The 22,175-nt window shown below is 39.1% G+C and overlaps 1 protein-coding gene across 8 annotated transcripts in view; it reads right to left on the bottom strand.

The window, feature by feature from the left end:
- LOC132326444 (dynein beta chain, ciliary-like) overlaps positions 1-21,551 on the bottom strand; it is a 33,370-nt gene extending 11,819 nt beyond the window's left edge. For 7 of the 8 annotated variants that reach the window (XR_009486240.1, XM_059844578.1, XM_059844630.1 and 4 more), the window contains exons 1-3: positions 21,296-21,551; positions 976-1,134; positions 40-123 (exon numbers count right to left, since the gene is read on the bottom strand). The gene's annotated coding sequence lies outside the window, so the exon portion shown is untranslated. The remainder of the gene's footprint in view (positions 1-39; positions 124-975; positions 1,135-21,295) is intronic. The other variant, XM_059844588.1, reaches the window with a different exon arrangement.
- Between the last annotated feature and the right edge of the window lie 624 nt (positions 21,552-22,175).

Here is a 22,175-nt window from a genome sequence, read left to right as displayed (position 1 = left end):
GACAGATAAATTGCAGAAATAGATGGCTGTGGAACCTGCCTTGGCAAACCTTCTGAGCTGCACATCCATCTGTTCCACATTAATCTCTCTCCACTGGGTTTTAGTCCAATCATCAATGCTGCCCTGAAACAGAAAATACAGATAAAAGCATCAACAGCATTTGGTGAAGACAAGCTTCTGCCACAAACCAGATAAGTGGATGCAGGGGAAAGCCCATCCTACAGCAAGAGTTCATAGGCCTAAATTTTTTCCTACACCACCATTACTTTTCTAGCACACATAATACTCCATCTTCTATAAATTCAACTCAAAGAAAGCGTTTTAACAGTCTCATGTTTCAGTATCTGATAAAAACATACCTGCACAACTTTCTTGTGCTGTCAGACACACACCCATACCCACAGGTAATATCCAAGTGCACCTGGGAGATTCTGGGAAGATGCCCTGCAACTCCTCCTGGGGGTGCTACCAACAAAATTACAGAAAGAGGATCTAGTACATGGATTTTTAACCTTGCCTATGAAAGGCAGCATCTTGAGGGAAACAGAACTTTGCCAGACTGATTCCCCATACAGATTTGTTCACTGACTTTTCTGGACTCTTGCTTCTAGATTTGTAGAGCTTTCTAATGTTCAGTTCTGAGTTGGATTTTATGGATTTCTGAATTTTTAGTCAGTTACTTAAACTAATCAAGCAAGTTCTGGGTATTAAGAAAGCCCTAAAGGAAACTACAAAGTTTGTTTTGCTTTGGGATTATCTTGAAATTGGTTGACTTGGGAATAGAGATATTTTTGCTCTGGGTATCCTAAAACATAGCAACTATTATTTCAAAAACAAAAGGATTAGTAAAATCTCCAGTATTTAAGTTTCAACAATCAAAACTATAGCATTTCTAGGATCAAATTAAAAAATATAACATTCAAATATAGTCTAAATTTATAAGTAATTTGTAAGTAATTTTAAGAAAAATCTTACATTAATATAAACGTGAATATCCCACACTCTCTTGAGCAATTGCACTTTTCAATATTGTTTCATGTGCTTGTAGCCTGGAAAAGATCCTTCAAATAGTTCTGTAGATAGATTCCCACATTAGAAACATTTCTTTTTCCAGCATCTCAAGCTCTTGATTCTCTGGAAGAGGGAAGGAGCACTCAAAGTACAGTTGTAGGGTATATTGAGCTTACCTAACCTGCCAGTGAAATCTATGGACCCTGCATATATGATTCAAGATAAGAAAAGCTGAGAGAATTATGGCAAGGAGACTACAAAGCTGCATTTGCATTGCTTCTGAAAGCACCCAAAAGCATATAAATATTTCTGCATTGAAACCACACAAGAAAAGCTGGATATAAAGAAGTTAATTTATATTCTTGCATTCTTTAACTTATTAAACCACTTCTTAAAGTTGTATAAATGTTAACAAAGTCCCCTTAAGATGTTTTAAAAAAGAGCCACTTAATGGTCTTTAGGCTATTCTACTTAAGAGCATGTTATGCTGTGAAAAGGAACATGAGGAAGTATTCAGAATTTTTAATTTTTTTTTTTTTTGGTAAGCATTTGCAACGCTAGAAGAGAAAAAAGAAACCTGAATTTGGTGGCACTAGAATTGTAACAGCATCTTGAAAAAAAATATCCCCAAACCAACAAACAAAACTTCCCAAAACACCAGTAAAACAAAAAACCCTTCAAAACAATCCCTCAAAAAAAAACTCCAAAAACCCAAATGTTCCAACTCACAAATATTTTAATGTGTACATTGAAATATCATTAACTTTTTTATTGAAATATTACCAGCAAATCTGTTTTTCTGAGAATCCTCATCACCTTATTGAGATGAACATATGGATTTTCTACACCAAATGGAAAGGGAACTTCCATTTTAAATCTTTCTCTGAATCCCATCTGCTTACCCATGAAGAACAGGTAGTGACATTTGTCACTGATTATGCTCATTCTTATTAAGAAAAAGAGACAAAAAGGGCTGATCCCAGAATTCAACATATGTCAAGTAAAGTGCATTTTCTGATAAACTGCAATGTCAGATGCCTGAAGAGGAATCACTTTGTGCTATACTGACAGAGCTCTATTCTTAATGGCATTCTATTCTTTGGCCAATTCCTATTTAACAGAGTAACATTTTCTTTAAACAAAAAAAATCACACTTGGTAGAAATACACCAGTAAGATCTGTATATTAACAGTGGGAATATTCCTGCATCAACTCATAAATAAGAAATTACAGTGGATGAATTATTGAACCAAAACTATACTCTATGTCATAGCTTTTACTAGAATGCTTTAGAATTCATTTTATGGATCACTGGTAATTACAAACTATTTGAACTCAATAAACTCAGTTATGTTATGTATAAACACATAAGACTTTATTTTAATTATGTTGGAAATCTTCCACACAGTAAAGCAGAGAGTTCTACTCCTGCTGCTATGCCCACTTTCAAATATGTAAAGATGGCCTGGAAGTAGCTTTCTCATTCCACAAATCTCCCCCAAAAAACCATTCAGTAAACCATGTGAAAAAAATTCCATCAGGATGAAAAATATACCTTGACATGTGGTTTTTTTCTGTATCAAAATATTAAAAAAAGGGAAGGTCAAATCTGAATCACTTCAGAGTAACTAGAAAACCAGCTAAAGGTATACTCCAAAATTCCTGCCAAAAATATTAGACCAGATGGGCACAGAAATAGAAATGTCACCATGGGCTGGCAGTGCATATCCCAAAACAGACCAAATAAAGGTTTCTTATTTCTCATATGAGGATGATGCTCTTAAAACAATGGATTAATAAGTTCTTCTTTTAGTGTCAGTAGGAAACACTACAGCTGTTGAGTTTTCCCATCTATTCCTCTCACCAGATTTTTTTAATTCAGGAAAATTACACTTGCCACTCACAAAAATTATAACTGGGAGGGGTATGGGGCAGAATGTATAGAGGAAAAGGTGGCTGAGGATGTCTGTAAGACAGCACCACCTAAAAGCCATCAAATTCTACCTTTTGAAAACATATTTGAACAGTCCCAAACTACTGCTGCCTATGATATAAAAGTCAAGGGAGGATATTAGGAAAAAATTTCTAAACTGAAAGGGCTGTCAAGCATCAGAACAGGCTGTCCAGGGAAGTGGTAGAGTCCCCATCCCTGGAATATTTAAAAGGCATGTAGATGTGGAAGTTAGTGGTGGACTTGGAAGAGCTGGGTTTAAGGTTGTATTTGATGGTGTTAGGGGTCTTTCCCAACCTGAATGATTGCATTATTCTATAAAAATACATGAGGCTTAAGATTCTAAGATTCATTCATACCCTAGAAGATTACTGTCATTTTTTAACTATGAAAGCAAAGACAAACATTTACATATTTAGTTACAGTTCTAAGTACCCACCTTAGGATCAAAATTCACCATCAGGAGTCAGTTTTGAGGATTACACCTAATTAATTTGGTTTAAATTAAACTGACAAATTTAATCCACCTGAACATTCCACTTACTGTAGATCTGATTTGCATACTGCTCAAGAGATTTCAACTTCTCCATATATTTCTGAGAAATAAAAGTATTTTCTGGACTTTTTAAGAATCTGCAAGGTAAAACCCCACACCAAATCAGTTTTTTTTTTCCTTTTACCTCATGAACAAATGCTGGTGGAAAGTTTTCATTTCCCCCTCCTTGCATGCTGTTAGCTATGTCAGTTTCCAATGTTGGACTTGGTATTACACAATAATTTAAGTAATGTGTGTCTAAAGCTCTCACAGGAGCTTCCATCCTCTGTGCTCCTGCCTGAAAGCATGTTTGCTTAGGATCAGGACAAGAGGAAGGAACAGAGCACAATTTTCAAATAACTTGGATGTCCATGTCCCCCATAAGTATCTTTGAAAGTCTTGTCCCCATACAAGAATAAACCTCTTTATGAACTCCAATGATAAGTAGGACAAAAATGTCTGTACTTGTTCCTTCAATTCTTTAGAACATTTAAGCTTTCCCAAAGTAACCAGCATATTTTTTTTAATGATTTAATTATAACCTCCTCCTCATCCCCCCACTTATTAGAATACAAATTAAGTTATTATGAAAGCAGGAAAATGCACTTTTATTTTTGCATTGTTCAATACCTTTTTAATGTGTTCATCATGTTCGTTTGCAGTTATCTAGTTCTTCACTAAACAATTGCAATGAAATATTGCAATTTGGGATAATTATCTCCTCAGACACGGATTTTTTTAGAAAGCTTCCAAGATGGTTGAAAGCTTGAAATGAAAATAAAAAAGAGAAAAAACCCAAACAGCAGATAAGGCAGTAGAGCTCTCTTTCTGTAATAATCTCAACATGAAATCTCATCCAAAATATTTCTAAAGTGCAGAGACTGGCACTGAAACAAGATATAGTGTTAGCATGTGTCATGTGCTTACCAACAAAACACATATTTCTAAATATGTTCTTAAATTGTCCCCAAGAGATGAATTCTAGAATGCTAAAGAATTACAGATTAGCTCAGATCCTTAAAAGTATGGAGCTAGGCTTTCCAGATCTAGACATGTACCCCCCACTCTTGATACTTCTAAATCACAGAACATTCTGAGTTGAAAGGGACACAAGGATCAATTCCACCTCCTAAGTGAAATTCTGTTCTGTACTTTTCTCACTTGTTTGTTTTCTCCCCTTATTTTCCCTCAGATATATTCTCTCTCATAAGTCACTAGGCTCTTCCTCCTGAGTCTCATAAAAATTCCAAATCTTACATGTAAGCTAATATTTTCTAGAGAGAGAAAAAAAAAAGCCTACTCTTGTAAAAGCTTACCAAACAAGTGGCAAGCAGAAGTGATTCCTTGAAGTTGCCTCCCATTCTCATGGGTATGTGTAAAGTTAAGACAAGTTATCAGCCTTTTGAAAGAGTAGATGTGACAATGTATGCATTACCTGAAATCAGGGAGAAAACAAGTTTGGAAAGAAACAGAGTAAACATTAAATGCAAGACACTCATTTAATTGCTAACAATGCCAGAAGTGTCTACCTAAGGAAAATTCATTTATTCAACATTAGTAGCTAAATATTCATTATTACTGCCTTATACCCACAACTAATTTGCAATACTCTGCCACAGTTTGAGTGTAATACAAATGTATTACATAGAAATGTACATCTAAAAGTGACTTCAAGAGTAATTAGACCATGTTTCTGCTCCAAGAAGAGGTTTGCTATACCTATGCAATTTGCAAAAAGGTTTTTCTAGCTCTCCCTGGAAGATTTTTCAGTAATGAAGAGGCTGTCACCTCCTCTGGCAATCTGTTCTAGCAATTCATTATGCTTGGCATAAAGTGGTTTTCTCAGTCATCATACTTGAACCTTATACACTTTAAATTAAGTTCAGTATGTTCTGAGTGTAGAGAATAGACTATTTCCTTCCTGTATGCAGAAATCTCTATTGTATTTGAAGATTTATGCCTGTTCTCTCTCTTCTTCTTCAGCCTCAATGACTATCAACAGATCCTTTTCCCTGAAGTGTAATGCCTGAGCACAATACTCCACTAGAGGCTTCATCAAAGTGGAGTATTTTCATCTAGTGGAGTTTTTTTTTTTTTTTTTTTTTTTGAAGATGCTGATTGAAATGTGAGATTTCACATCCTTGTGCCTTTCAGGACCAACCCCTCATTTGAACATCTACATACTTACCACTTTCTTAATAACATGACTTCACTTACTCATGTTCAACATACAACAATGCCTAAATCATATTAAAGGACTGTTTCTAATCAGTTCTTTGCTATCTTATGTTTCCATTATTCCTGTGTATGAAGAACACATGCTCCAACAGCCCAGGTTACCTATGTGCTACACTGGATGGAGAGCCTGGACACACCTGCCATCCATGTATTCTCTGGGCCTCATGCAGGCAAATGCAAAATACAGTATGTTAGTGAGCTGAAAATCTCCCTGTTTCTTTGAATTGCATTTTCTATCTGGCTTTAGCTATGGGTTCACTTCTGGAAGGAATCTGCAGTCAGAACATCACTAAAGCAAGAACAGAATCATAGAACACAGTTTGATTCCCAGCTGCAATATATATGTCAGTATTTCAAGGCATTCAAATCACAAATAGCTTAACTAAAGCTGTAATTTAAGCAATGCACAAAACTATCTCCTAATAATAAAAAACCAGTTTCATGTATACGGGTACTGGCTTTTAGCACAGGTTCTAAACTAGAACCTTCATGAAATCCTGCACAAAACTGAGGCAACACATCTGTCAAGATCCAATGTTTTGGCTTTAAAATCAGTATAATCAGCTTCAAACTCCTTTAATGTTTAAAAAAAGGAGGAAAAAAAGTATGAAATGCATGTTTTTTCAATGACAGAAAAATCTGATGGATGGCATATGGTAGTGTTAAACACATAGCTCACCTCTGCCACTGAACACACTTCTGAGATTTTTCAGTGCTGTTTTAACCAACAAGCAATGATTGATACTATTGACAGTGTTAGTTGTTTTGGGTTTTTTTTTAACAGAAACTGAGTTAGCAACTGAAGCATTTTCTGAGAAATACAGAGTGGTTTTGAATAACAGTTTAAGATATAATGCAAGTGTACCACTGCAAAATCAATGCACGTGTGTCCTAGGGACACCTTTGTTTAGGAAGCATAGTAATAGGGATAGCCATCTATATTGCCCCTTACTTTTATACTGTTTCATCCTTTTAACCCTCCTGTTAAATAAAGATTTTCTCAGCAGGTTTTTATGAGACCAAATTATGCCTATGTAGTATGGTTAAGAAGGTTATTATGCACATCAGACTTCAGCTACTCAAATACTTGAAGTCGACTCACTAAGTAAACAGTATCTTTTGACTCTGAATCATTGTTACATTTAATTAGGGAATCTTAATCCATGGCTGCCACACGTATCAGGCAACAGAACAAGTCTTGTTCTACAGCACAGACGTGTTCTATTAAGACTCTGGGTAATTAACCATGTTCACAGATAAGGACTTTTGGAAAAATAATATCAGGGCAGAAAAGAGAGGTGCATTTTATTGCAAGCTCATGTTGGCTCTAAAGGGAGAGCTCCAGCACCTTCTTTTTTCCATTAGCAGCAATCACAAACAGCAACATGCGACATGTACATGTAAAGCTACACTTGTTACTTTGCTAAATATGTTAAACATTAATAATCTCTGAGAATTTTTTTCTTTGCAGCTTGTCTGCATCTCTTTTCTGTTGCAAGCCACTTGAAAAATAAATTAAACAAATAGAAGTATCAGTAGCCAAAGTGAACATTTAAATAAAAACCCAGCACCTTTGAATAGGCATATCAAATTAACTTGTTTGCTTAAGAATCTTCTTCCTTTCTAACTCCATCCATCCCTCAACTAACATGGATTTTGTTGATTTGAGGGGTTTTTTTTAAATGCACAATACAAGCCCACTCGTATATACACAAAACCCAAGATGAACTACTGCACTTCTCCAAGGCAAATAAAGGAATTTATTTGTGGTTAAATTAGTATATATTCTCTTTTAAGGATACACATATTTAAGTCACCAAAAATCCATCTAAGAGAGTAAGTCTGAGAAGATCATATTTGTGCCCTGAAACCTAAGCATCCTTTGATCCTCTTTGGGATCAGACCCACCCCAGTCACACCACAAACCAGATCATTCCTCTGTTCAGGTTTTCAGGCACTTCCATTCACACTTTAGCTGAATACATTCCTGCCTATCCAGAAGCATGTAAGGCTTGTTCCTGGAAATATGTGGACACTATTCATATATCATACACTTAACAGCATGAACCTTGAAGTTTCTGACAAATAAATTAACTGTAAGATGACAGCTATTGTCTGATAAAGATCTGGACTAGGATTGTAAAACCCAAAGGCAAATAGTTTCTGAAGAACCTGGAAAATAAATATTTTAGTTGTGACAGCAAAACTAGTGCAGTAATTGGTGCTTGGTATTTCACCTGTACCTCTTCTGTCAACACTAAGACTGCATGCATGAGGAAGAATGGCTCAAACTTGAAAACTGATATTCATTGACTGTGCTTTACCTGGCAATAATCTGGAAAGTCAGCAAATTTACAATGCAGAATGCTCATTCAGAACTGTGCTAAAAGGCTGCTTTTGTCCTGAGTAAGTCAAGTCACTGAGGAAGCACTCATCACCTCAAAAATTGATCAAATTCAAACCTTCTTGCAGTCTACATCTGGCCAAATTGCTGTACTCTACCTAATAGCTTTAAACTGTTTTTCAAGCATGTCACCAAATTTATGTTTATACACTGAGCCTGCAGGAAATCCTCCAGAGGTAAAGGCAAGACTGGGTAAGTTACACACAGACCTCAGAAGGGGTGTCTTGAATTCACATTTGCCACAGACAAGGCTGGTTCAGAGCTTCCTGGTGCTTCAGAGGAAAGAAAAAAGGCAGCAGGAGGTCACTGCTGCCATTCACTTCTCCTTTCTGAGGCAGCTTTGTGCAGGGATCAGCAGGAATTTACTGTGAATCATAAGGGATTTTATCAGGAGCAATGCAATTCAGAAGTACAGTAAAGTGAGTCCTGACCCTGAGACAGGGAAAGCTTTGCCATGGATTTGAAAGCAGTTCCAGGATTTTTTGTCCAAAGGCATTAATAACTTTACAAGGCTTCTGCATGAACTAAGTGCCATTCATTTAGTTTAGATCTGGTTTATAACCATTCCTCTGGGTTTTTTATAACCTAGATTGTGGTATATACTTGCAAGAAAAATCAGTGTATGCACACAGAGAACATACTTCCTACCCCATTTAATGGAAAAGTAAATCTCTTGTTCTGCTAATTATTTTCTTATAAGTATCATTATTATATATTTAATCAAATTTTTATTTTTATTTATCATTTTAACAACTTTAGTATTTGTGTCTGCTCCCAAATTTTGCCTGTTTAAATAATACCTTACCACAAAAATGCATTCCTCACACATGCAGCAATCTCTCTCCTTAACACACAGCCAAAATTGCCACACAGCAGATCCAAGCTCCTGGAGACCAGCAAAGCTCACAGCCCACCTTCTAATGGTCTGCATCTGGGCAAATCCAGCAGCCTTGTGGGTACAAGGTGCCAGGAGCACAGGGAAATGGCAGGGACACAGCTAGGAGAATCCCCTTCTGGATCAGGATAGTGAAGAAGAGAGCCATCCCAGGGCACCAATTACATCTGCACCTGGAGCTGGACACACCTGGGCTTCACCAGCTCCCCCACTTCAAGTGGAATTTAATCAATATCTCCCTGCTCCACAAAGCTGCAGGGTAAAAATGAAGGAGACAGAATTTGGCTGCCCTCCTGCCAGCTAAGTGCTCTAGCCAGCAGGCAGTAAAGCCAACTACATAATATGAGAATGTTCTTCTTTATTTGAATTTATGTTAGAAGGGGATTAAATCCTTCCAAAAACCTAATTTTTACAAGTTCATGGATATTTATAACAATGAACTATCACCAGAATTTTGAAAATTACAAGAAAAGGTATCTAAAAAAGTACAGTAATAAACATTCTGTCTTATTTTAAAGACATACCATGACTGCTGGTGAGTATAGTGTTAGGAATTATTTTAGCTTTCTAGCTAAAATAATTAGTTTTTAGCTAAAATAATTTACTTAGGAATTATTTTAGCAAGATGCTTCTCTAAACCAACATTTTAAAAACATTCTCTATCTTTTTGAGCAGAATCGACTGATTTTGTATCTGTACCAGAACTGCATGTAAATTGCATCCTAACACTCAGGAAAAAAAACTTACAGAATTGACAGTTCTGAATATTATATGTAAAAAATTGACCTTTTTTCTTTTCTTTTTTTTTTTTAATTTTGGGCAATGTTGCTGGGGTATTTTGTTTCATGTTATCCAAATGGTAGACATTGTACCCAGCTGTGTTGGAAGCCTTCCTCATGACTCTCTAGTTCAATTCAGCACTACAACATTCCCAGAGTCACAACTCCAAGTTCACAGATACTTTTCAATAAACAAGGAGATAATAATACCCTGTGTACAGGGTATTCAGTAATTCTGCTCACTTTAACTATGCCCCTTGAGTCCACCAAAAACCAGTTTTTTCACCTTTTGAAATTGCAACTTAATGATGGAAATTTCCTCAATCAAATTAACAAAAATTATTTAACCTCTACAAAAAAGTCAGTAACACACCAATGCTTGAGATAGTCAATGCAATTTGACCTTTTCCCTTCTGCTTTGGCAGAATGAGCAGTTAAGCCTGTGCTATCTTAATTTCTATGAAGGAAAAGCTGATGGAGCAACAGATACTTCCAGCAAGGCTTCATCCTGGTTGATTCACTTCCAGGATTAAAACACAAGTGGAAATGAATTGTCCCATGGAGCATACACATTTATCTCCATTTCAAGTTCAGCAGATTGAGTTAAAAAAGACCTAGATGCAAAAGAGCAAGCACTCCTAAACACGTACTTTCATGTATAAGCACATGGTTTATTATAGTAACAGAAAGTGTTGCTATGAAAATTAAACTTAAATCTTTCCCAGAGGAATAAAACTGAACACACTTTAGCCTCTTTAGTAACATGTGCCAAATTAATTTCTATGGTCTCTGATTTCACTCGAATGAAGTAATTGTTTTATGCCCCAAAGGGATGAAAATGATTTTTCCCTTGTATGTTTAGAAATCAGAGTAGCCATTCTCCCTAGGAGCAAACCAGTCATGGGTTCCCCAAGCAGACCCCAGGTCGCTGCAGACCCCTTGTCTCACCACTCATCTACAGACTTCCCTCACCCCTGGCACAGGGCAGGGCTCTCTGTGACCCACCTGACTGTGGAGAACCAAGGCTGCCAGCAAGAGCTCCTTCACGTGCAATGGCTGTGCACAATGTCTCTGATGGGCACAAGCTGCCACCTTTGTAAAACTGCTGGCACAGGATGCTCTTCCCAAGTATCCACAGCTCCCCCCTCCATCAAAGCACTTCAACCTTTCTCATGACAGTCAGCCAAGATCCAACACATTCACCCCAAACCCCTTTCACAGATCCTGCTGGTGGGCACTGTCAGACTGTAAGATTGGATTTCTTGCACTCAGATAGTATTTTAAGGGGTGGGATGGAGCAGCACACTGCCTCAATAATTGCAGAGCTGAAGTACATAATTTTCCAGCTCAGATCCCAAACTTGAGCCTCACATTTCCTGGAAGGGCATGGATCCAGACGAGGGCCACAAAGATGCCTAGAGAGATGGAGCACCTCTCCTCTGAGAAGAGTTGTGAGAACTGGGATTGTTCAGGCTGGAGAAGAGAAAGCTCTGAGGATACATTATCAGAGTTTTTCAGTACTTAATGGGGACTTACAAGAAAGAGTGGACAAACTTTTTAGCAGGGCTTGTTGCTACAGGACAAGGGATAATAGTTTTGCACTAAAAGAGAGTAGACTTGGACTGAGTATTAGGAAGAAGGTTTTTTTAGTATAAGGGTGGTGAGACACTGGAACAGATTGCCCAAAGAAGTTGGGGATGCCCCATCCCTAGAAACACTCAAGGCCAGGTTGCATGGGGCTCTGAGAAACCTGATCTAGTTGAAGATGTCCCTGCTCATCACAGGAGAATTGGACTAGGTGACCTTCAAGGTTCCATTCAAACTCAAACTATTCCATGATTCTGTAATTCTAATCAGCTGCCAGTCCTGTCCCCTACTACAACTGCTTCCAGTTTCAGTAAAGAACAATAAAAAAGCCCCAGGAGCAGGAACCAAAAACTATGGCTGCTCCCATCCTACACAGCTGACTAACCACAATAATAGACAAATATTCTGCACTTCTTTCCTGACCTCAGATTTTTCATTTTCCCTTACTTAGGCAGAGATTTAAAAAGGAAGATGAAGGGGGTTCTGTCTCATCCAAGGACTAGCCTAAAACACTACATTTTTTATAGCTATAAATAGATGAGTCCTTAGTTCTTAGAGGCAGGTGCCATGCTGCATGTGGAGACCAGCACTTTACTAAAACAGCTTCCAAAACCCTAAGAAGCAGTGGATTTAGGAATCACCCTTGAAATTCCTCATAATGCTATTACTAGTCTGCTCCTTGCACAGCATGTGACATTCTCATCCTGTTCAACACTCTTAACTCTCCTCTATGCACTGTGATTTTGTGTTCTGGTATTAGAAACCTGAGCCTTGCTGTCTGCATGACTGAGAATGGCCCATATTTCTCAGACACTGTATTTACCCAACAGCATAGATAATAAGCAACACCTCAATCTTCAGTGAGCTTTTAGGGAACATATCAAATCTGGAAAACAACATCTCAGATGTGAAATCCCATGGTTTAAATTCCTTGGCACAGGCAAAGTAACTCTCCAACATGTTTCTGTGATTAAAGAATAAATCCTTAAAGCTTTTTAAGGTAGTTTTAGCTGTTTTCACATGCTCTAATGCGTCTTCAGTTTCTTCTTTGAAAAGATTTTTGGTGAAAGATGCAATCTAGACTAGAGTGTAGATAAATGAACCACAGGAAAAAAAAAATTAAAAGTTAATTTTCAAAATGTAGTCATGACATCAGTCATAAAGCTACTTTTCAATTTATATATAAACACAAACTCCAACATGTATTATATTTTTAAATTTTAATCTCTAATGATTCTAGTTTTATAATTATCTCATAATGCAATACTCACTTTTGAGGTGCTCCCAGAGCATCCTCAACCTGCCCAGCTAGACCTACTCATAGGTATCACCTTCTGTACAGGGAACATTAAGACAATAACAGAGTAAAGGGGGTTCCTTCCTCTCAGTAAAAGTGGTATTGGAAATTTATTCACCTGCTTGACATAACACTGCCATAGCTTTTGGGTACTAATTCTCCTGTGGCATATATTGTGCCAACAAATACAGAAATGGCAACATGAGTTCTCTTAGATTTTACCATTTAGTAAACTTGCAGAAGAGGGCTTCCCCACCCCCAGAATCAAACCTAGCACACACTCATATGTAAAGTGTAACTTTCCTACTTCCTGACCAAGAAAATACTCCAGAACAGTGAACTCTAGAGAATGTCTTTGCTTGCCAACATTTAAAAGTGCTCACGCCCCCAGCAGTCCTCTTGGTTTCAGTGGAAGCATGGGGAAAGCTTATAGACCAAAAAAATGCCTCAAGGCAGGTCGTTCACAGCTTGTTTGCAGAGCCCAGATTTTCTTGGCTTGTGCAGCTCTTACCAGCATTTTGAAATTCGCAAACAGAAATACCTACTAAGATATGTGATAAGAAAAGAGGCAGCAAACTTATACCAACAAAGGAGGGTAAGGAGCAGCAACCTATCCTGGAAAAGTTAAATGGCTTCTAGAGAATTTGTTTCTAGACAAGAAGCATATTTTGTTCTTAAGTACACAGTACCTGTATGCCTGATGACTATTTGACAACTATTTATTCATCTCTTCTTCAAGTTTAATAATCTAAAACAGGTTGAAAGTACCTGTAATGTAATTTTAGTGTTTATTATGCAGCTAAAAGACAGATTAAGTCCATGTATTTTTAAATAGTGTCCTGTGTACCAAGTAACATTTATTTATTAGGTGCTTAGGTGGTTTACAACCCTTACTTGAAGCTACCTGAGCGACAGGTAGGTTGTGACTTACAAAACACATAAACACAAAGTATACATCTCAGCCCTTACCATCTTCTATTTCCTTGAGATCATCCTGAAAATTGGGGTAACAGCTGCTTTCTTTGGCTTTTAAGATATTAACAGTTTTTTTTTTAATCTAGACAACACTGAAACTATAATTTTACAAATGAGAAAGAAAACAGTTGAAGATCATGGTTGCCTGTCAAAACTATACAGTTTACAAGTACACTCAGTGAATTGATTAATAAATATGTCCCAAGCCTACTAGCAAATAAAGACTGATAAATGCTGGCTGAAATCCTTAGAAAGGTCAAAAAAGTGGGGAATGAACTGGATTCTTCACAATTCTCACTCACCTAGCATCATGGCATCAAAACACTGTGAATAACAATCATGGAAAAAGAAGAGGATTAAACACAGCTCCCAACAATTTGGAAAGTAAGTAACCTTGCCCATATTTTTCAATTAAAAAGAGCTATTTTGCTTGTAACATCCTATGACTGTCATCATTAATCAACATTGCCTGATTCATGGCCAAATTTGGCAATAATTTCCTGAATACAAACTTTATTCTCAAGCTCATTTTCTCCAGATTGTGAGAAATGTCATGGGAAGAAATTTATAAGAGATGGACAAAAACAACAGAATCCCTTACAGCTTTTTAACCTCTTAACATTAACTTCCTCTTATATTTAACTCAGTTTTTCTTTTGTAATTTATGCAAACCCAGAATACTTTGGGAAACCACTATAAACTATTTGCAAAAACAAAACAATATAAAATTGTTTTGGTGCCTCATTTTTCAAAGTGCATAGAGAAAGGCAATCCAAAAGAAAGCTCTCCCTGATGTTAGCACAAATATCTGAAATCTCTTACTTGTTTATTTTTAAATAAAATATTGTCTTTTCTTGCTTTCCAGAAGTTCAGCTCAGTTTGGAGGTCTGTGTGAAGACCATGCAGAAGAAGAAGAGGAGCAGAATCCCTTCCCACAATGTCAGGAATCTGCTGTGACCACCATTGATTCAACTGCATGCAGCAGTGTCCTGGAACTAGAACCTTGTCTGCAAAATACAAAAACAGCCCCTGAATTTCAAAGCAAATACCACCTCATGACAGTACCGAGCCCTTCCTACCTCCCATTCCTACATACTCTTTAAGGATGAACACCACTGAAATTCAGAATCCAGTTCTGACTAGAATAAGATAAAAAAAAATCCTGAAGACAGAGCTAAAAGACTGTTTATAAAGACACATATCATATTTCAGCTGTATTTATTAATCAACATCACGCCCAAACACTCTCTCAAAAATTATTGGCTGAAGATCCTTTGAATGGTTCCTTGCAGTTACTCAAAAAGTGAAAAAATCTGCATTTTACTATTTAATTTCTTAATGTTATGTGGTAATTTGTTTTTCTGAATAAACATGAGAGTTAAGACAAACATAAAATATTAAATTGATCTTATTTACTATATTTTATTACACTTTGCCAGTGTTTACAAATAGAGAAACTAATAATACAGAGCAAAGCATTTTAATAAAATATTTATGGAGCATTAAAGCTTACATTCTGTTCCACACATTATTTTTTCCCCTTTCACTTAAGCCAATTCATCAGCTCTGCCTCAGTTCTAGCTGAGTTTTTGGTATGTACACTCCTCTGCCCGTCACACCTGCTTCACTGCCATGACACAGAGCAGGGAGCTGACCCTGGCCAGAGCCTTCAGATCATTTTTTATTATAAACCTCATTTATTCAACAGCTTTTTATCAATCATCTCTGTACACAATCACTCCCAAACTGAAATCAAGATTTAGTTTTGCTTAAGCTGTGAGCTCTGTGGAACACAGCTCATATTATTGCTGTCTCTACAGGTAAGAGAGGCACATCTGAATAATTAGTGACACTTTCCTTTTTGATGCCATCCTTTGATAGTGTTAGTCTCATCAAAAACAATAAGATGCCTTTTATGATATGAGTTTAGTTCACATTAAATGCTCAAGGCAACAGAGAAGGGCAATCTATGGAAAACACATTTAAAAGGTAATTCAAGAGAATAACCCTATTTTGTACCTTGGAAGTGTAGCTTCAACTGATTCCAAATTCTGATGACTCTACAGAATGCTCAAGTCTTACCTTTGAAATTAATAATCCCAAAATATAAATTCCTGAAAATTCGTATTTCAATATGACAAAATAATTACACTTTAAAAACCACTAATTGTAGCAAAAACATTTAAAACATTTTTCAGTGCCAAACATCAAAATTGATAAGCAACCTTTGAGTTACAGAACTCTGGGCAATGAACTCTTGCTATGAGCTCAGCTTTAGGGCCCTGTGCAGCTAAAGATGTGCTGCTACATCCATAATGTGTCCCACTGATTCCTTTCTGTGCCAGTGACTTACAAAGAAGAAACTGGAAAATAACACAAAAAGAAACAATAAGGAAAATAGTGGTGCAAGTCTGCTTTTGCATAAGTAGTTACAAACTCATGGTGCAGTTTAGCTTGTTTTGACAGTGAAGGCATGAACAGCACAAGAGCAACCTCAGCATAAATGAGTAACTCTTGCAGAGAACAGGTAAGCAAGTTGGTAAAAAACCTGGAGAAGCTAGGATGAAAACCACAGCACTTCTAATTGTCTGTTTTAACCATCACCCTTCTCCCAAAATCTAATTTATTAGGGCCTAATACCATAACAAGCAGCTTCTCCAGCACCTTGAAGCTCAGGCTCCATTCTAGCCTGCCCCTGAGCACCAGCAGCTGCTCCAGGGCAGCAGAAGTCTGCTCCCCCAGAGCCCATCCTCCCCTCCTAAAACCTCCTGACATCTGTCACACTGGTCAGTTCCCATCTCATCCCTGAGGAGGGCATGCCTTGCCCTGCTTGTGTGCTCCCTGGAGACTCATAAGGCAGACATTAATTTAATGAGTTCATTTGGGGCTTTATGAAGTAATTTATGCTTCCTTAACACAATAAACTCCTTAACCTTCATGGCCTTCATAAATCTGATAGAGTTTGGATTTGCTCCAGTATGGAAAAAAGGAGCAAAAATGTCATTGGGAGGGGTTGTTTTTCTGTTTTTGAACACTAAAGCCATGTTATGACATGTAACTACTGGATTTAAATACAAAGTTATCAATTAAACTCCTTTTCTATATACTGAGCGAGCAGTAAATTCATGTCAAAACCTTTTATTTCTCTTTCAGTTTCTCCTTTGCAAAAGGCTGTAAAATATTTTAAAATAAAATTTTAAGCACTTTGTGATTACAAATATCTTGTTGTTTCGGTTTGTTTTTTAAAATAACACAAACACATGGAAATTGAAAGTCACAAGATACATTAGATAGAAACTTTAGCAGGTAATCTGGGAAATTCTGTACTCCCTTTGCAGAATATGTTAGTTAAGTAAACAGCCACAATAGTGCTACAGATACCACTTGTGGCACCCAAATCTTGTATATTCGTTTCCCTAACATCAAACCAAGGAAAAAAGTAATCCCATTCTCATTTGAAGCAGAAACACCTAAGCCAGCTGAATGCCTGTATCAGTTTTCACAAAAATTACCTTCCTTAATAAACACAGATTTAGCAATGAACTGTGAACTTAGACGTCAGCTTCCTCTTCTCTTTATGCTTGTGATGATTTGCTCTGGGTCTTTTTCTTTTCCCTGCTAATCTTTGGAAAAAACCTTGACCTTTCCAAGCTGCCCAACAGTGGATTTCAGATGCATTCAGGTTGCTGTGCTTGGAATCTTTCTGCTTTGATGTTGCTGGGAGTTTTGTCATGGGCTTCAGTCGGGAGATTTCCGTCACGGCGGGGAAGTTGTGGTTCTGTCCTTGCCCCTATTCATAACTGCTGCCTCTCAAGATCAAACTGAAAAGATAATGACCAGCCTGAAATCTGAACACTGCTAACAAAGTGCTAGCAGACAAAAAGAGTATTTTTCATCTTCCTTTCATTGCCATTGGTACTTATACAAAATATCTGTAATACTGCAGCATAAATGGTACACATTTATTCCCTCTTTGAAACTTCATTTTCTTCCATAAAAATGCAGGAGTAATAATTTAAAAACTGTCCTGTAAAAACTGCTTGCCGTCCCTGATCTTAAATTCGGGTTTCTCCAAGTCTGAGCTATGGACACGAATCACTACATTCTTCTCCCTCCAGGCAAAATTTGGACCTGCATCTGTACATCAGAAAATTTTCCACAGGGCTGGCATATTTGCATTTAAAAACATGTTATTTTGATGAGCCAAACCTTCTCAGAATGTTGGAAAAGAAACCCAAAATATCAAGATCAGGACCAGAGGCATGACTCAGGGGCAAGAAAGAACATCACAAAACCTTTAATCCATGATGTTGCCTTTTTGTACTGAGCGTAAATCCCCTGTTGCTATAAGGCAGAGTTTCCAAAGCCATTTTAAGTGAAATTTTATTGCAAAGGTAGGAGTCTGGTCTGGTTTGCAGTGTCTCTCTCTCTCTCCTTTTTCTTCAAAGTGTTCATATAGACTCAGCTGAAAAGCTGAAAACTAAATACTTCATGTTTGTCCCAGAGCATTTACAACACAAAAAAAACCTTGAACATTTTTTACCCAGTCCTAATTCTAAGTGTCTTCTACACAATGTTATAAAAGCAAAAGATTTCTAAAGAGCTTTATGGCATGTACACTAAAAGAAGGTGCTTTTCTTTAAGAAAATCTTATACAAGTAATTGTTTTTATAGTTTAATCCTAATAACTCCTAAGTGACACATTGTGGAATCTTGTATACATATCTCTTCCGATTTACACTTCAGGAGAAGCACAGTTCTAGGAAGACTCATGCAAAATTGAATATTCCTTCTCTTATTACCTTCCTATGAGCTTTCCTCCTTTATGAGCTGTAAAAGTCTTTCATCTTGCAGCTTAATAAACTGCTTTTACATCATGTCGTCATCAGAGAGCTGATTGGAGGTGATGATTCCTGGTGTGCCCAGCTCTGGTGTGGCAGCTCCACAGGCAGGAGAGGCAGTTAGTCATCACTGCCCACCAGGGAAGTGACTCATGCCTCAACTCACCATGACGTGCACTGGACAAGAAGTACCTCACCTTGCACTCTGCTGGGGATGGCTCTGGAGACTTGAGCACAAGGAAGAATATATCTTTCATGCAGTAAACAATTCAGATGACAGCAGTCACATCCATTAAACAAAAGGCAACAGAAAGGAAGAGTGACATGCTACACAGAACTAAGCCTCCAGCAACAAGTCACTTCTGATGATTATATTAGAAGTGGGATAGCTACTTTTTTAAAAGAGGCACTTTTCTCTGATGGCAGTTAAACTATCATTCTCTTTTCTTTTTTTTTTTTCCCTGCTTTATCACAAATATTCAGATATAAAAACCTCTTCTATGAAAGCCACTGTGTGCTGGAGAAGTGTTTGAGCCAGCTCCCCAAACTGAAGGTCTTTTCTGCTGTTCTCCACCCCAAGGCACCCTGTGGTGTTCCTCATAGCACAGCTTTCTGCACCACCTCATGTGACACCCGAATCAAATGAGAGGCAGGTTATTTGCAACACCACTGCCACATTTCTCCTCAGACAGACAAAAGATGAGGAGGGTTTAAGCTGCCCATCAGAGCTCTCCAACAACTGATGCATAATAGAAGCCTGAACCTCAGCACGTTCTGTTTGGACAGAGTGAAGAAAACATGACATATAAATAAGAAAGTTTCAAATCCAGAAATTGTTTTCCAGAACACCTATACTACAAAAACATACATATTCCTTGTCCTTCCTCCTAAACCTGCTTTTCCAGCTTCCCTGTGGATATTCACCGACCTTTCCAAAGCCTCTGGGCTTGGAAATATGAACATACACACCATCTTTTGAAAACCATCCCTGGATATGCCACAACACCTTTAATCAGTGCCACATTTTAATATACATAATTGAATTTAGCAATCTCTGCCCTGCCAAAAATCCATATAGTCCTATCTTCTTGAGAGCCATATTGGTAGGTAACAGATACAGAATCAGGGTCCTCCTTCCAGATACCAGCAAGTTACATTTAGGAGATGAGACAAGATTCTCACAGACCTAACACTGTTCAACTGTATATACTTGATTCCTTAAGTTAGTGGGAACTAGAAGAATATTTCTGACAGCATAATTTTGATCATAAATTGTGTCTTCATGACCAAAAATAAACTACCTCTTCAGAATCTTCTTTGCCAGGGTTCTGTATTTCATGGCTTGGCAGCTCTGCAAGTTATTGTGAATTTCTCTGCTTGCTCAGAAATATGGAACTGAAATTTCCATTGAATCAAAATTATTTTAGCATACCTGGAAGAGTTAACAGCCATTACTGAGTACAGGCTAAACTGAGTGCTGCCTGGGATGATACCAACAAGAAATTGGTTAATTCTGTGACACCAACAAGCATATACAGTATTAAGTGACTCATAAAATGTGGTGGTAGCCCACTGGATAGTGTAGGGCAGACGGCTAAGAGGGACAGAGACAGCTCCCCAGCAGAGGAGGAATCCCTTAGAGAAGGTCAGCCTGCTTGTGGCATAGGTCAGCAACTGGAGGTAAGAAAGAGCAGGAATCCCTGCCATAGCATAAGCATGACTCCATTGGTAGAAGGGTGGGAGGGAGAAAGGGAGCTGTGCTTTGCGCTACTGAAATGTTCACAGACTTTCCTGTTGGACACTGCAGTCATGAAAACAACTCATTTGCTACAAATATTTTAACTGGGACCAAGTTTTATACAGTTCTTGTAGTTCTAGTTCTCAACACAGATGTCACAGAACTAGTATAGCAGAGAAATCAATGACCTTTGCCAGAGTAAATGGCACAGAAGATCTTCAAAACTATTCACAGTCAAGGGAGAAGAGGTCAGGAAGAAGACTGACACTGTAAAGCATCAGTATTTCTGCCTCTTGGGTTTTATCAGAGTTAAACTATTCTTAAAATGCTTAACCAGCTTTCTGGATAAGAAATACAAGTAGAGCCTCACGGTGATGCAAAGAAAAGATGCACCAAGAATTAATTTTTGAACCTGCTCTGCTGGTAAAACCAAGGCTGTGGAATCAGTTTGAGGTTTTGTCCAACCCTCGTTTCCTCAAAAAAACAATCAAACAACTTTTTTGTTTCAGACTGACACGAAATTACATCGAGAGGCGACACTCTCACTACCTTGGTTGCTCCTCGCTCTTCAGGTTTTCAAAATAACAAACCCTTCGGAACTGAAAATAAGAAGCACAAACCCGCTGCATTCCCCCACTACCCACCCCGGGAGGGCGGGGGGAAGAACACCCTCTGAAATTCCCTGCGAGAAGCCCCCGCTGGGCCGGCAGGAGGCACCCGCGGCGGCCGCCGGCGCTGCCCGGCCGCTGCCGCCGCAGGGACTGCGGCGCAGGCAAACAGTGCTCGGCTGGGGACAGAAGGGGGCTCGGCCGGGGAAAGGGGCTCGGTCGGGAAAAGGGGCTCGGCCGGGGAAAGGGGGCTCGGCCGGGGAAAGGGGAATCAGCCGGGAAAAGGGGGGTCGGGGCCGGCCTCCTCACCTGCCGCTGCCGGGGCCGCCTCGGGAGCCGCGCTGGGGGCACGGGACGCGGCTCCGCTGCCGCCGGCTCAGACGTTTATTGCCCCACGCACACACCCCTCCCCTCCCCATCCCGTCCCCCGGCTCACCGCGTTCCCGTCTCCCTGGGGATGGCTCCCCCGGGCCCTTCCCGCTGCCGCAGCCGGGGCACGGCGCTGCTCCCTCGGCCGGCGGAGCGGAGGCGGCCCGGTCTCTCCGCCTGGACGGCCCCCGGGCGGGCGGCGGAGCCCGTGCGGGAGGGGCCGGGGCGGAGGGCACGGCAGCGCGGAGGGGTTTGGGGGAATTCGGGACCGTTCGCAGCGTCGATTCCCTACGGAGCAGCACTGGTGCATCCTCCCCCGCGCCCCCGGGAACGTGTGAAGTACGAATCCCCGTCTCAGCATCTCTTTTCCGCAAACGTGTAGAAAAGTGCCAAAATTTAACTGTTTGTTGCCTGCTCGTACCTGCTCCCCGGCGTGCCGTGGGGATGTCAGGACAGCGCGTCCTCTGGGAGTTGTTAGACTCAAACCGGACAACAAATGTCCGACTCTCACTCGGGGATCCAGAACAACCATTGGGACAGGTCCTCCCGGATCCCGCTCCCGCTGCTGCGGGGACACAAGGACAAGGGGCTCAGGAGGAAGCAATGCGCTGACAGCGGTTTTATTTGGGCAGTTCTTAGTTAAACTTCAGGCCATGAGAGTAGCAACCGCCTCTTCCACGGCAGTGGGAGGACAGCTGCTTTCTGAAGTTACACTCACTGTGCAACAAACATTTCCTACCGGGATTTAAAACTGCTCTTCAGCTTGCTTTTTGCAGGAAAAACTCCAGGTCACTAGTGTTTGCCTTCACAGCTGCTAAAGCTGCCTGACTGTGTCTGACTAAGCACAAACAAGACACAGATATTTTCATAATACATGTTTTCAACCCAGTGAAAGCAAAATATCTGTGGATGTCTGAGAAAAACACCCATTATCTCAGCTGCAAGGA

The sequence above is a fragment of the Haemorhous mexicanus genome, chromosome 1 (genome assembly GCF_027477595.1).
Source record: "Haemorhous mexicanus isolate bHaeMex1 chromosome 1, bHaeMex1.pri, whole genome shotgun sequence".
Lineage (NCBI taxonomy): Eukaryota > Metazoa > Chordata > Aves > Passeriformes > Fringillidae > Haemorhous > Haemorhous mexicanus.
Note: the sequence above shows the minus strand (reverse complement) of the source record. Positions and strands in the feature narration are given on the sequence as shown.